Below are 8,946 nucleotides of genomic sequence, written 5' to 3'. Positions count from 1 at the left end.
TTCCCTTCTTAGAGCTACCTTAGAGTTAGATGCTTGGGAAAATCCATAATCTCCAGGGGTAAACAGCCACATGATATTTATAACCAGAGCCCTAACAAAGTATGGGCAGAGATTTTTTGAAGGCCAGGATGGGGAGAGTGGCTTGAATGTTGTAATTTCAGATCTTCAAGGAGTTTTTTCAAAGGGTAGTTTTGGTTTGAGGGGAATGAGATAAATGGACAAAGTTAAATTATACTGATGGGTTTCCCAGGTGGCTCACAGGTAAACAATCTGTCTGCAATGCAAGAGATGGTGGGTTCAATCCCCGTGTGGGGAAGATTCCCTGAAGGAAGGCATGCAACCCACTTCAGCGTTCTTGTCTGGAGAATCCATGGACTGAGGAGCCTGGAGAGCCACTGTCCATGGGGTCACAAAGAGTCGGACACAACTGAAGTGCCTTAGCACAGATATTCTGTACTAAACCAGACCAATTTCTGAAATGGAAATTTGACAGCTCCAACTCCAGAAACCTAAACTTTTCTGCAGCATGGTATGAAAAGTTGCCTTGATTATGGGTGGAGATACATCTCTGCAGTTGAAGATGACTTTGGAGAAATATTTCCTTTAAGGTGTGGGTGTAAACTCCTTTAGCCTGTATGGGATTGTTTGTTTTCGTAGAGATGGCTTGTGCTTCCTGTTTAAGGAGTTTCTTACACTAGACGGGGGCAGTGAGGAGCTTGGGACCACAGGGAAGCTACAGTTCTGGGTTTTTACTCCATGTGGAGGAAAATGTCAGGAAAAGAAATGGGGACTGGTGGAGGCTTAGTTCAAAAAGACGGGCCTGTGATTATCTCACATGTGGTAATACTCAAACACAGACGCAGGGAATGTCGCCCTATCGGATCTTTTGCTTTGCTGAGATGATCTCTCAGAGGCCGTAGGCGCGGACCTGACCCCGGGAGTGGGGGACGGCTGGAGTTTCCTCAGAGGAAGTGGACAGGAAACGGGGTAGGAGGGGCAGCCCTGAGGCTGGAGGGACTGCAGGGGGAAATGCAGTCTTCTCCTGAGGCCTCTGCAGATGGGGGCCTGACTTTCGGTAGAGCGGACTCGCCAGAGGTCACTCCCACAGGGAGAAGACACGCAGCCCGAGCCAGAGAGCCCAAGCCTGGGAACTAGGCGAGAAGGCACCTCCTTGGCCCCGGACAGCCCGAGCTCCGGCTCCTGCCTCCTAGCACGTTCAGAACTCACGGCCACGTTTAAATTCGGGGTTCATCCTTCCTTTCTCTCTCTCTCTTTTTTTGATATGGATCTTTTTTTTTTAAGTCTTGATTGAATTTGTTACAATACTGCTTCTGTTTCATGTTTTGGCTTCTTGGCCAAGAGGCAAGTAGGGTCTTAACTCCCCGACCAGGGATTCAACCTGTGCCCTCTGCACTGGCAGGCAAAGTGTTAACCACTGGACTGCCAAGGAAGTCCCTAGCGTTCCTCTCTCTTATCCTGAATCTTTTAATCAAATTTTGCTAAGCATTGTACCCTAGCCCTTGTCATGTGATGGGAAATGAAAGCAAGGATCTGTGTCCATCCTTGGGAACATTTAGTAAAGGGAAGAAGAGACTTCCCTTGAGGCCAGCATAACTGGTGGCTTCAATCGTGGGTTTTCAGGAGGTGAGTGGCGGCAGTCAGGGAGCTGTGATGAACAGTCTGGGAACACCACTGCCTGGGGTTTATGGAGTATGGATTTGTGGAGCACGTGAACCACTGGGAAGTGCAAAGACCTAGGTGTAGAGAGGAACCTCATAAATGATGAGACTGCCTGTCATCAGACACGATGAACGTCTGAGCTACAGTAATTTGGACATTACAGGGTAAACCTGACCTCATTTCTAATCATAGTCTGGTGAGGTCTCAGAGACTGGGTATATGCATCTGGAATGCACTATAAAATAAACTCTTTATCTTAGTAACCTATTTAACATAAGGTTTGCAGAATATAAAAGTGAGCCTAAAAGGAGTTTGCATCCCAATCTGTTGAAATCATCATCATCATGAGCTGTTTATCCATTTATTAGTAATCATGTACTGGATTCCACCACATGCCAAACAGCGTGGTAGAAATCAAAGTGGATCCCATGAAATGTAGCTGGTATAAACTGCTTCTTCATGCTCAAGATAGAACTAGGATTACATATCCAATTCTCCTAATTAAAGAGAAGAATGGCTTGACCCTCCTCGCGTGAGTTTAGTGTGGAATCTGGTGTCACTTCCTTAGGGCCATTTTCCCTTCTTCCAGATCAGGGGTCCCCAACCCCTGGGCCTCAGACCAGCACTGGTACATGGCCTGTTAGAAACTGGGCCATACAGCAGGAAGTAAGCAGCTGGCAAATGAGTGTAGCTCCCAATCATTAGCATTACTGCCTGAACCATTTGCCTTTCCCCCACTGCCCCCACTCCAAGGAAAAATTATCTTTCATTAAATGGATCTCAAGTTTGGGAACCACTGTTCTAGATCTTCTGGGAACCCTAGAGGGTGTACACTGTTCAATTAGGAAGTTCCTCTTCAGGTTAAGAAGAGCCCTGGTATCTAAGTATCCATGCTAGCCCATGATGCCTCAAGGTGTTGCTGAAAGTTTGTCCCCCATTGTAAGCCAGGCACTGTCAGAGGCTGGTCCCATTCACCGCACAGGCCAGCATGTTACCTCTGTGGAAGGTGACTTCATAAGAGACTCCATTCCCTTGGTCGACAGAGAACAGCCCTCGCTAGATCTCCCAGGTGGTGGTATTTAGTGCTCAGTCTTTTTAATCACACATAACCATCTTCGTTCCAGCCCCAACAGCAATTACATCATCGTAGTACTCAGACCAATTCAGGAGTCAGCCCTTCCCAGACTGCAAAACCGTGACAATTCTAGTGCTGGGATCCCACCACAGGCCAGCGCACTTTCCTTTTCAACCATAAAAAATATGGCAGTGCTATTTTCACTCCTCTCCCAAACAACAGACCCTTTCCTGTCCTCAGCTAAAGTGTCTGTGTAGGTAACCTCCAGGGCCATCACTCTCCACAATTTTCTGTTGACACCGGGACAATGAAAGCCCTTCTTTGGCAGTAGAATTTAGAAAGCTTGCTCTGGCCACCTCCTCTTCTTTGATGAACAGACATTGTTCACTATTTTGATACTAAACTGATACACCTGCATGCCTTGGAGAAAAGGTTCCGTGACCACAGTGATAGATTTTAATGTTTCCCAAATATCTCTGATCCTAAGAGCTACTTATTTTTTTAAGGGTGTTTTAACAACTACCTAGTCATTTATTTTAATTTTTAACTTTTTTGGCCATACCATGCAGCATGTGGGATTTTAATTGCTTGACCAGGGATTGAATCTGTGCCCCCTGGAGTGGAAGTATAGAGTCTTAACCACTGGACCTCCAGGGAAGTCCACGAGGAGCTACTTAATATAAATGAAAATACCCCAGTCTTTCAGTTCAGTTCAGTCGCTCAGTAATGTTCGACTCTTTGCGACCCCATGAATCGCAGCACGCCAGGCCTCCCTGTCCACCAACTCCCGGAGTTCACTCAGGCTCACAGCCATCGAGTCAGTGATGCCATCCAGCCATCTCATCCTCTGTCATCCCCTACTCCTCCTGCCCCCAATCCCTCCCAGCATCAGAGTCTTTTCCAATGAGTCAACTCTTCTCATGAGGTGGCCAAAGTACTGGAGCTTCAGCTTTAGCATCATTCCTTCCAAAGAAATCCCAGGGCTGATCTCCTTCAGAATGCACTGGTTGGATCTCCTTATAGTCCAAGGGACTCTCAAGAGTCTTCTCCAACACCACAGTTCAAAAGCATCAATTCTTTGGTGCTCAGCCTTCTTCACAGTCCAACTCTCACATCCATACATGACTACTGGAAAAACCATAGCCTTGACTAGATGGACCTTAGTCAGCAAAGTAATGTCTCTGCTTTTGAATATGCTATCTAGATTGATCATAGCTTTCCTTCCAAGGAGTAAGCGTCTTTTAATTTCATGGCTGCAGTCACCATCTGCAGTGATTTTGGAGCCCCAAAAAATAAAGTCTGATACTGTCTCCACTGTTTCCCCATCTATTTACCATGAAGTGATGGGACCAGATGCCATGATCTTTGTTTTCTGAATGTTAAGCTTGCAGCCAACTTTTCCACTCTCCTCTTTCACTTTCATCAAGGGGCTTTTTAGTTCCTCTTCACTTTCTGCCATAAGGGTGGTGTCATCTGCATATCTGAGGTTATTGATATTTCTCCTGGCAATCTTGATTCCAGCTTGTGTTTCTTCCAGGCCAGCGTTTCTCAGGATGTACTCTGCACAGAAGTTAAATAAGCAGGGTGACAATAAACAGCCTTGACGTACTCCTTTTCCTATTTGGAACCAGTCTGTTGTTCCATATCCAGTTCTGACTGTTGCTTCCTGACCTGCATACAGATTTCTCAAGAGGCAGGTCATGTGGTCTGGTATTCCCATCTCTCTCAGAATTTTCCACAGTTTATTGTGATCCAGACAGTCAAAGGCTTTGGCATAGTCAATAAAGCAGAAATAGATGTTTTTCTGGAACTCTCTTGCTTTTTCCATGATCCAGTGGATGTTGACAATTTGATCTCTGGTTCCTCTGCCTTTTCTAAAACCAACTTGAACATCAGGCAGTTCATGGTTCACGTATTGTTGAAGCCTGATGCCACATTCTCATTGCATGTGATCAGGTGGTGCATGACTTTGCCATGCCCCGTTGCTGGTGTGGGTACTTTAATGACATGTTTAAGATGGTGCCTGCCAAACTGTCCACTATGGAGTCATTCTTTCTGTCTCAGTAATTAATAAGTTTTTAATGAGAGAGAGAGTCTCAAGATTATATAAATATCTGGTTCCTCATCAAAATTTCAAATTATTTATGTATTAATTTATATCAGTATACACTCATGGATTCTGATTTTATTCAATGAGCTGTATATAACCCACTACTATCCTTACTTATTTTGATAATCCCATTGTCCCAGGTATGTCCATGTATGTCCCAGGTATGTCTCCTGGACATACCAGCTCCTGAAGAGCTGGCTCAGGCACTCTTCAGTCATTATTTTTTGACTTGTTTTTCTGGCACAGTATGTCCAGGTTCGCTTTTTTACTTTCACCACCCCAGCACTGAAATCAGCCAATCCTGCAAAGAACTTTTAGAAATGGAGATGTTAAATCAAGATGCTCCTTGCTCCTGAAGTGCTGCTGTTTTCAAGCCCTTCAGGTAAACAGGGCTAAGGAATAGATAAATAGATAAACACATCCATTCCTGTATATTATACATGCACACCATTTAAACCTGTATTTATTTCTGTGTCTGTTTCTATATTAAAAACCATGGTAATTTCCAACTCTCAACAAACACCAGAAGATTCATTCTAGTTTTCTGCTGTTCCATATTTGTAACTCTGTGACAGAAAGAGACTTCCCAGTGATAAATACACTTATTTACTAATTTTTTCTTCTCCTAACACCCTAACACCCATGTGTTAGACCCCTAACACCCACGTGGATACTCTCCCCACCCCTCTGGGCACAGATGCTCCATCCAAGCAGGAAAACGCTGCACTGAGGGGCCTCTCATCTTGCTTGGACTCCTCCCAGGGACACCCCTTTGTTAAGCTCTAACACTCCCTGGCCACCTCTGCGTGATCCCCTGTTAAATGCCCTCCTCACTCTGCTGAGGCTCCAGCATCCAGCCTGGGCTTTGTCACCCCTCACTGGGTCTCTTTCCCCTTACCACCATGTGGATGCTTACTTTGTTCAGAGCCAGTCAATGGCTTTGGACTGAACCATTCAGGAAGCAAAGCAACGGGAAGAGGAGGAGGGGGAGGAAGAAGAAGAAGAACTATCTGGGAGATTGGACTTGAGGATCGCTCTCGGGGGGCATTAGTGCCTGGGTTTGTAAACGCACTCCCAGGAGATTCTGCTAATAGCCGTATTTTGTGGAGATGTGGATGGACCTAGATAGAGCCTGTCATACAGAGTGAAGTAAATCAGAAAGAGAAAAACCAGTATCGTATATTAGCGCATATATGTGGACTCCAGAAAAGTGGTACAGATCAACCTAGTTCCGGGGCAGGAATAGAAATGCAGACGTAAAGTATGGACATGTAGAGGGAGAAGGCGAGGGTGGGAGAAACTAGGAGCTGAGGGTTGACATACATACACTACCATGTGCAAGATAGATAGCTGGTGCCAACTTGCTATAAAGCACAGGAAGCTCAGCTCGGGGCTCTGTGCTGACCTAGATGGGTGGGATGGGGGGTGAGGTGGCAGGAAGATCCAAGAAGGAGGGGATATACTTATTCATATAGCTGACTCTCTTTGTTTTACAGCAGAAAGTATCACAAAATCGTAAAGCAATTTTACTCCAATAAAAAGAAAGTTTAAAAAAATAACCATGTTTGGGGTCCACCAGATTTAAAAGTCTTATATTAGGGTGGGCTGAGGAAACAAATCAATTGAACACTAAGTACTGTTCATCATTTTAAGCTCTGAGACAGATACATAGAGTCAGGAAGATCCCCTAGAGAAGGGAATGGCATCCCACTCCAGCATTCTTGCCTGGAGAATTCCATGGATAGAGAAGCCTGGTGGGTTATGGTCCATAGGGTTGCAAAGTGTTGGACACAATTGGACGACTAACACTTTCACTTTTCACCCCTGCTCTGTGAAACTGAAAGTGTTAGTTAGTTGCTCAGTCGTATCCAACTCTTTCAGACCCCATGGACTATACCCTGCCAGGCTCCTCTGTCCCTGGAATTCTCCAGACAAGAATACTGGAGTGGGTTGCCATTCCCTTCTCCAGGGGATCTTCCAGACCCAGGGATGGAACCCAGGTCTCCTGCATTGCAGGCAAATTCTTTACTGTCTGAGCCACCAGGGAAGCCCTTCTCTGCTCTGAGGAGCTATCGATTCAGAAGAGAAGAATTGTTGAAAATAGAACTAGAATACATGGAATAGCTTATGGAAACAGAGGTATGTATAAATGCTATGGGAGCAAAGTGGAAATGACTCATTCAGTCCAGGGAGTTAGGGAAAGTTAATAGTGGAGCTGAGTTTTAAAGGAGGAGAATAGGAGTTTACCAGGGGAAGAAGGGAATTGTAGCAGAAGGAACTACTTATTTAAGGTAGGCACAGATGTGAAAGACAGGATCTTTATTAAGTATGAGAGCCTCCTATGAACACTATCATTTAGGTTGGGAGGTGAGTTAGCAGTTCAGATCAGTCAGTGTGGCGTTCCATATTGGCCCATTGAAGCCAATTTGGTCAGTCTTTTGAGGGCAATGTCAAGTACATAGGTGCATAATACTATTCAGCCAATTTGTTTGCTAGAAAAATCAATACATGCTAATATTTAACATTTTGACTATTCTAGGAAATACCCAATGTAGAAAGTTAAAATCCCCATCCCCTTTTCCATCTCCCACAAATAACCACAGCAATAATTTATTGTATTTTCCTTGTGATTTTTCCTATGCATATACGACCAATTATATGTGGGTATATTTGCATTTTTCCCCCAAATTGAACTTTTGGTACGACTTTACACTTGCTATGTTTAACTTAACATTTCTTGGAAAGTTTTACATGCTACTACATCAAATTCTATTTAGTTCTTTTGAAATTTTTCTACTTTAAATCATTTACTCTTTATGTTTATTCACACATTAAATAAATAAATTGGTAATACAAAAAAGTGATGTATGTTAATCAATAGTCTGCTACTACTCCTATCTAATTACATGGCCTTTCCCAGAGCTTAAAATATGCATACATGCTCAGTCAAGTCCAACTCTTTTTGACTCCATGAACTGTAGCCCGCCAGGCTCCTCTGTCCATGAGATGCTCCAGACAAGAATACTGGAGTGGGTAGCCACTTGCTCCTCCAGGGGATTTTCCCGATCCAGGGATTTAACCCGCATCTCTGTGTCTCCTGCATTTGCAGTTGGGAATTCTCTGCCACTGGCGCCCCTGGGAAGCCAGAGCTAAACATTGCCATCTGTTAGCATGTGTCCTTCTACTTTTTCTTTAGCTACACATAAACACACATACACACACTGGATTTTCTTTTTCTTAAATGGGATCATAGACAATGTTGAGTTTCAGGTATTATCAAATTTCAAAGCTTGAAAGAACATATAAGACGGATGGCAACCCATCCATCATTCCAGGACTTTTCTTCTCAAGACCCTCCAGTCCTACTTGGAGCCACTGCAAACACATCCTAGGCTCTGGGAACTGAGCCACATCAAAGAAAGTGGTGCACCAGTGAGGTCTCCCTGGGACAGCGGACCCTCGGCACTCCTCTCACAGCTTCAACACTGCATGATTGCGCTGAGGAGAAACAGATGGAAGCAAGAGGAAAGGAAGGGAAAGATGGACGTGTCCCTCGGGTCTCCAGGTTTAGCTGGAGTTCTCACTGGAGCACTAGACTTATTGCCTCTTGTAGCCAGAAGGATGAAGTCTGAAGCACGTAAGACCTTGGAAAATGTGCAATTGAGCAAGGTCTAATCATCGGTGATTGGAAGAGAAATATGCAATAAGAGCCAATTGGGATTTAACCAACTCAAAGGCATTTTTAAAGTTTACTTCAGTGAGTTAGAATTGGAGGCTTTTGCCCCAAATTTCTCTACAAATATTCTATAGGCAATTTTTTAAGCCCCAGAGCCCTTGACATATGTTATTTAAGGCAGTTTTGTGTGTCTAATTGTACAGATTGTTTGCTAACTTTTGAACAAGAAATTATCTGCGAATACCCTTGTGTCTACTGATATTTCAAGGTAAGAGAATGCTCTGGAATGCTTCCCATTTTCCGAATGCAATATTTTCCAAAATAAACGTTGGAGTAACTGCATGGCTGATACCATGTGAACAGTTTAATTCACACAATAATATTTCTGGAGTTTATGGAAGCTTG

The sequence above is a fragment of the Capricornis sumatraensis genome, chromosome 8 (genome assembly GCF_032405125.1).
Source record: "Capricornis sumatraensis isolate serow.1 chromosome 8, serow.2, whole genome shotgun sequence".
In the NCBI taxonomy this organism is placed as follows: domain Eukaryota; kingdom Metazoa; phylum Chordata; class Mammalia; order Artiodactyla; family Bovidae; genus Capricornis; species Capricornis sumatraensis.
This window is presented reverse-complemented; position numbering follows the sequence as displayed.